This window comes from Mirounga angustirostris, unplaced genomic scaffold, assembly GCF_029215605.1.
Source record: "Mirounga angustirostris isolate CCGP_5_RB_7025 unplaced genomic scaffold, mMirAng1.0.hap1 SCAF_3, whole genome shotgun sequence".
Taxonomy (NCBI): domain Eukaryota; kingdom Metazoa; phylum Chordata; class Mammalia; order Carnivora; family Phocidae; genus Mirounga; species Mirounga angustirostris.
The window spans coordinates 25,813,619-25,819,751 of record NW_026991711.1 but is presented as its reverse complement, the minus strand read 5'-3'; positions in this window follow the sequence as shown (position 1 = coordinate 25,819,751).

Here is a 6,133-nt window from a genome sequence, read left to right as displayed (position 1 = left end):
AACCTCTTATTTTTATGAATCCTTTTATTGTTGTAAATAGACTCAGTATGACCTTTCCCATATAGGAAAAAATGAGGTGATTTTGATAAAATATTTTGGAAAGTTGCCTATACTTTTAAAAACTAATAAAAAGTGACCAAATAACTAAGAAAATTTAAGTAATACACAGAGCTTTGAGGGAATACTGCAGTGGTAGACAAATATTTGATTCCAAAGTAAATTCACTCTAGGTACTAAGTGAGTGTAGGTAGCTAAGTCTAAAAGGCTAATAATATATTTTTTTTAATTTTTAGTATAAAAGGTTTACTGCATAGAGGAGAAAACACTTGGTTGCCTAAATTTGTAAAATAGTTTCTTGGCATTGATACATACCAAAAACATAATTGAATAGGATTTTGGAGGGTTTTTGCTATCTTTACCTCTCAAGTGTACATTTTTCACATAAATATCATTTGTGACATGTTTACATGTATAAAAAGGAGTAAAAAGGTAAATTAATGCTTGTATATTTAATGGTAGCTGCAAAATAGCTCATTCTAAGTAGTATGCAGAACTGTACTTACATTAACTATTCATGGTTTCCTTGAAGACAAGATAATTTACAATACAATGTTCATGCCTCAAAAAATATAAACAGTAAGCCCTTCAGAAGATTTGTAATGCAACAGACTTATGAAGAAAGAAAAATGCATCATTTTAAACACTTGTATTAATAAGCAAGTAATTTTTTTTTAAAGATTTTATCTATTTATTTATTTGACAGAGGCACAGCGAGAGAGGGAACACAAGCAGGGGGAGTGGGAGAGGGAGAAGCAGGCTTCCTGCAGAGCAGGGAGCCCGATGTGGGGCTCGATCCCAGGACCCTGGGATCATGACCCGAGCCGAAGACAGACACCGAACAACTGAGCCACCCAGGCGCCCCGCAAGTAACATTTTAAAATGTATAATAAAACATTCAACTAAATTTTTTTGCAAAATAACATGGCAAATACTAGCCAATGAAGATAATAAATATAAAAGCAGGCTTATTTTAAAAAGAGAAAAGCAATTTGATACAAAATCCCACATTTCGTTCTTGAAAGACTAACAAACTTGATAACAGTGCTGTTTAGTCTAATTATGGAAAAGGAAAAACAAAGACTAAAAGCAGAATTTAGATGAGGAATAAATCTATAGGTATGAAATTTAAATTGTAGAAGATGGGTTGACAAGCTCTGTGATAATAAATGTGGACATTTCATTACTATGTTTTCTAAAAAAATGTAATAATTCAAATTATGTTAAACAGAAGTAGAAAATTTAAATAAACAAGTTCTGAGAAAAGAAATTTATAAATGTTAAAAAACACTTTAGAAAACAGCTCACTTCATAAGCATGTGCTTTAAATTTTAAGGATATATGATTGTTGTGCAATTTGCAATCTTTAATAACATAAAAGAAGCAGTAAACTTTTTTTAGTTATTTTAAAAAGACAAAGTAAACCTGATGCAAAAACATTTAAAAATACACAAAATGCGGGGCATCTGGGTGGCTCAGTCATTAGGCGTCTGCCTTCGGCTCAGGTCATGATCTCAGGGTCCTGGGATCGAGCCCCACATTGGGCTCCTTGCTGAACCGGGAGCCTGCTTCTCCCTCTCCCACTCCCCCTGATTGTGTTCCCTCTCTCGCTGTGTCTCTCTCTGTCAAATAAATAAATAAAATCTTTAAAAAATAAAATAAAATAAAAAGTAATGCAAAAATTATTTTTATAAAGCTCCATTTTATCAAGTTTTTTAAATTAAGCAACTCAAGGATGAAAGAAGTGAAAAAATACATAATTTCTAAAAAATAATAAAGACTACATTAAGTTTTATAACTTATAAGATATATTTATAGTGGTAATTAGGGGAAAATTCATAGTCTAAAACACTTGGATCTATAAAATTGTAAGAAAGAAGTAAAAATAATTAATTCCAATTAATTGAAACAATTTTCAATGATCTAAAAATGAAAACAAAACAAAAAACCTACTTACTAATCAACATTTTACTAGCCTAAGTGCCAAACCTTTAATAAGCATAGAGCTCCTTAATTGTTTTAGAGCATCAAAAATGGAAGGAACGTTCAAAATTTTCCTGTAAAATAAGTATGACAATGATAACTTTACTGATAGCATTATCAATAGCACATGGATAAGAAAATTGCAAATCAGTATTTCTAATGAATGTTTTTGGAAATTTTCTTAATAAAATATAAACAATGAAATATGGTAGAAAAATGATACAACATGATAAAGTGTAAAAAGTACTTATTTTAGGGATACAAGTTCATTTCAATTTTCAGAAAATTATTACTATAATTTACTATATTAATAGACTAACGGTGAAAATTTTATCTGCGTAAAGATGAAATTCCATTGAAAACTTAATACCAGTTCATGATTAAAAATAAGAAAATGTGGATTGATGGATACTTTTGTATTACAATCACAGCCTATATTGTTAGTATGAAAACTTGTGTCCTCCATTGGGATTATGGATCTAAATATTACACACACACACTAGAAAAAAACATGGGTGAATTCATTATGCTAATCTGAATGTATGGAGAGGTTTTTAATAGTATAAAATCTAAAAGACATAAAATAAAATATTAATAACTTCAAATTAGATTTTTAAATTTGGGGCATGGAACAAATGCAATAAGAAAAGTCAAAAGGCAAGTGACAGTGAATACACAATACACATTTGCAATGTTAGTCACAAATAGTGTGCTTGTGTAAATGTGAAGACAAAAAATTAACCAAAAAATGGAAAGATATAAACAGATAATTAACAAAAAAAGTATGAAAATCACCTGTGAATCTTTCCTATGAAAGATTTTCAATCTCGCACATCATAAGTGAAATAAAAATTAGAAGAATCCTGAGCAACTCTTTGTCACCAATCATAAAAACCAAAAATAAAAGCTTGATAATATGTTAAGATGGGAACCAGGCACTCTCTCATACTTTGCTTTGGAAATGCAAAATGTTTTAACCTAATGAATATGAACTTGACCACATTTAACAAAATTCTACATGCTTTATCTTTCAATCCAATCATCTCCAACAATAGGAAAATACATCTGCACAAGGTTATTCAACATTATTTGTAGAAGAGCACAAAAAAAAAAAGAACATAGAGAATGTGCTGCTTTTTATATTGAAAGAAGGGTGAGTGGCGCCTGGGTGGCTCAGTCCTTAAGCCTCTGCCTTCGGCTCAGGTCATATTCCCAGGGTCCTGGGATCAAGCCCCGCATCAAGCTCCCTGCTCAGTGGGGAAGCCTGCTTCTCCCTCGCCCACTCCCCCTGCTTGTGTTCCCTCTCTCACTGTCTCTCCCTCTAGCAAATAAATAAATAAAATCTTTTTAAAAAAAAAAAGAAAGAAAGAAAGAAGGGGGAAATAAGAAAACATTCATTTGTTCACATATTTTTGCAAAAATAAATAAAGATAACCCAGGGGAGAAGGTTGAAAGGATCAAGGGTGAGGTACACCCCTAAAAATACTTTTCTTAATATATAATTTTAAATTATATACGAATATCTTAGTAATAAAAAAAAATAGTCTAAAATAAAATACGAAACAAATAAAATCCTAACATGGGTAGATGTGATATTTAAAAATGGTGTTGCTCTAGTATGCAGATGCTGACTTTCATTTCAAGGTTTGGTATTTATTGTTGTATAATTCTTCATGTTTTACATTGTCTGAATCTTGAGGCACTGGCTATATTTATAATACGTGAGGTCTGTATGGCTCAGCTGAATAGAAATCTGGAATTATTTGACTCACCAGTACCCTAACTGTTCTCATCATGGCTGACTAACTAGCATTTGGCACATTTCACTGAAACTCTCTGTTCAAGTACACAAATACAGCACAGTATACGTAACAATAGACTTCACAGCTCTATTCAAAGTGCTCTATAAAATAAGTTGCTTATCACTTTTTAGACAATGACTCTTTAAAGCTTTAAAATTTGAGTCTTGATTCTAAAAATATGCGCAAACTTTTATTATTTTATTTCCTGCTTGCCCTATCTGCGTAAATGTGTACTGTTCTCAGTTTTTCCACTACAAGGATCAAGGGTGCATAAATCCTGTTATATTTGCAAACCTCAAGTCAGCATTAAAAATGATAAGCAATATTTCTGTATTTGAAAATGGCCTTGTTGAGGCTGAGAAAGAACCAGAGTCAAATAAGTGCCTTTTATTTTTGTTACTGCTTAATATAAGGCTTTATTTTTCATCTCTGTGTATAATATGGGAATAAAAATAAAATGAGATGAACTAATATTAATGAAACTGGTAAGTAAGTAGTTGGAGGTGAAAAGTTCAACAATCAATAGAAAACTCAATATCGAGGGAAAAGTAATATATGGCAATGAATGGTTATCTACATATTAACTCAGATGAGTAGAGTACATCATTAATAATACTGAGAGCTGGGTTCAGTTTTCACATGAGTTTCACTTTAAATAATAGCAAGAAGCTCTGTTCCATCATGTTGGCTCTTTCCAATATGTATGTTTTTGTTGTTGTTGTTGTTGTTGTTGTTTTTATTTTTTTTATTTTATTCTTATGTTAATCCCCATACATTACATCATTAGTTTTAGATGAAGTGTTTCATGATTCATTGTTTGTGCACAACACCCAGTGCTCCATGCAGAATGTGCCCTCCTCAATACCCACCACCAGGCAAACCCATCCTCCTCTAGAACCCTCAGTTTGTTTTTCAGAGTCTATCGTCTCTCATGGTTCGTCTACCCCTCCAATTTCCCCCGCTTCATTCTTCCCCTCCCGCTACCTTCTTCTTCTTCTTTTTATTTCTTTTTGAATTTTTCTTTTTCCCTTTTTCAACCAACATCTTATCAATCCCTTTTTAAAAAAAACATTTTTATTTTTCATTTTTAGAGTCATATTCTATCCCTTCATAGTAGTTACCCATATTTTTAGCTTATATATATAAGTTGTTCTCTCTTTAAAATTTTGAGATAGTTTCTTCTAACAGATTAAAATATACCCTAAATCTCTAGTATATGGTGTTTTCTATTCCCCTGCCTGATCACATCCTCTCCCATTTTTTTTCTCTTTTTCTTTTTTCTTTTTTTAAATCCTCTTCTTTCTTTTTTCAAACAACTTCTTATCAATTCCTTTTATAAAATTTTTTATAATTTCCATTTTTACAGTTGTTGTTGTTTTTAAAGTCAGGCAGGCAATTGTGTGAGAGCCAATTAACATTTATTTGAACACCTATCAAACTCAACATTCTGTTCTCAATGGTTGGATGCAGCAGGGCAATGGTATGAAATACCTTTCTCATTTCACAGAACTTAGAAGGTAGCATGAGTAAAACACCAAGGTGCCAGAGCTGAGAATGTTTTAGCCCTGTACTTTAGAAAATGCTTAGCTGAGGTCTGTTTTCAGCTTTGCTAAAATCTGGAAGCAATTGTTTCTGCCAAGAGGAGATTTTGATTGTATACACCTATCCATTACTTAATGGCTTTACTTTGTGTAAATTGTCTCTGAAAAAACCTGCAACTCAGCAAAAAAATAAATAGACTAAGTACCAATTTTAATATTTTATCTTAGTATATTTCCGTAATTACAAACAAGATGCACAACAGAACAAAAACATGTTTACCCTTTATTCATATTAACATTTTGCTCATTTGCTTATCTATAGCTGCCTCCCCATACACACTTTTTTTTTTCTGAATCATGTAATAGAAATGTAGATCCATAATCTAAAAATACTTTAGTATATTTTATGCTAAGGTTTAATGCAATCATAGGACTAACCAGAATCAATTTGAGAAGGTACTATGCAACAGTGTAAATACTGGGAGGTATGTTTCATGATAACTAAAGTAATAGTCAACCACATTAATGTAATACTTCTCACATAAATCTGGTCACTTTGAAAGGTGACAGTTACACATGGTAACATTTCTTTCTTTTCAAGATATTTTTGGTTTGTAGTGAAATTTGATGGTTCTGTAAACTAAAACAGCCCTAAGAATTTACAAGATTGTAGATAACCCCCAATTCTGGCCCCATTATTAATATTATTAAAACTGAAACCTCTTGATGAATTCTTTTCTCTGGTTGCAC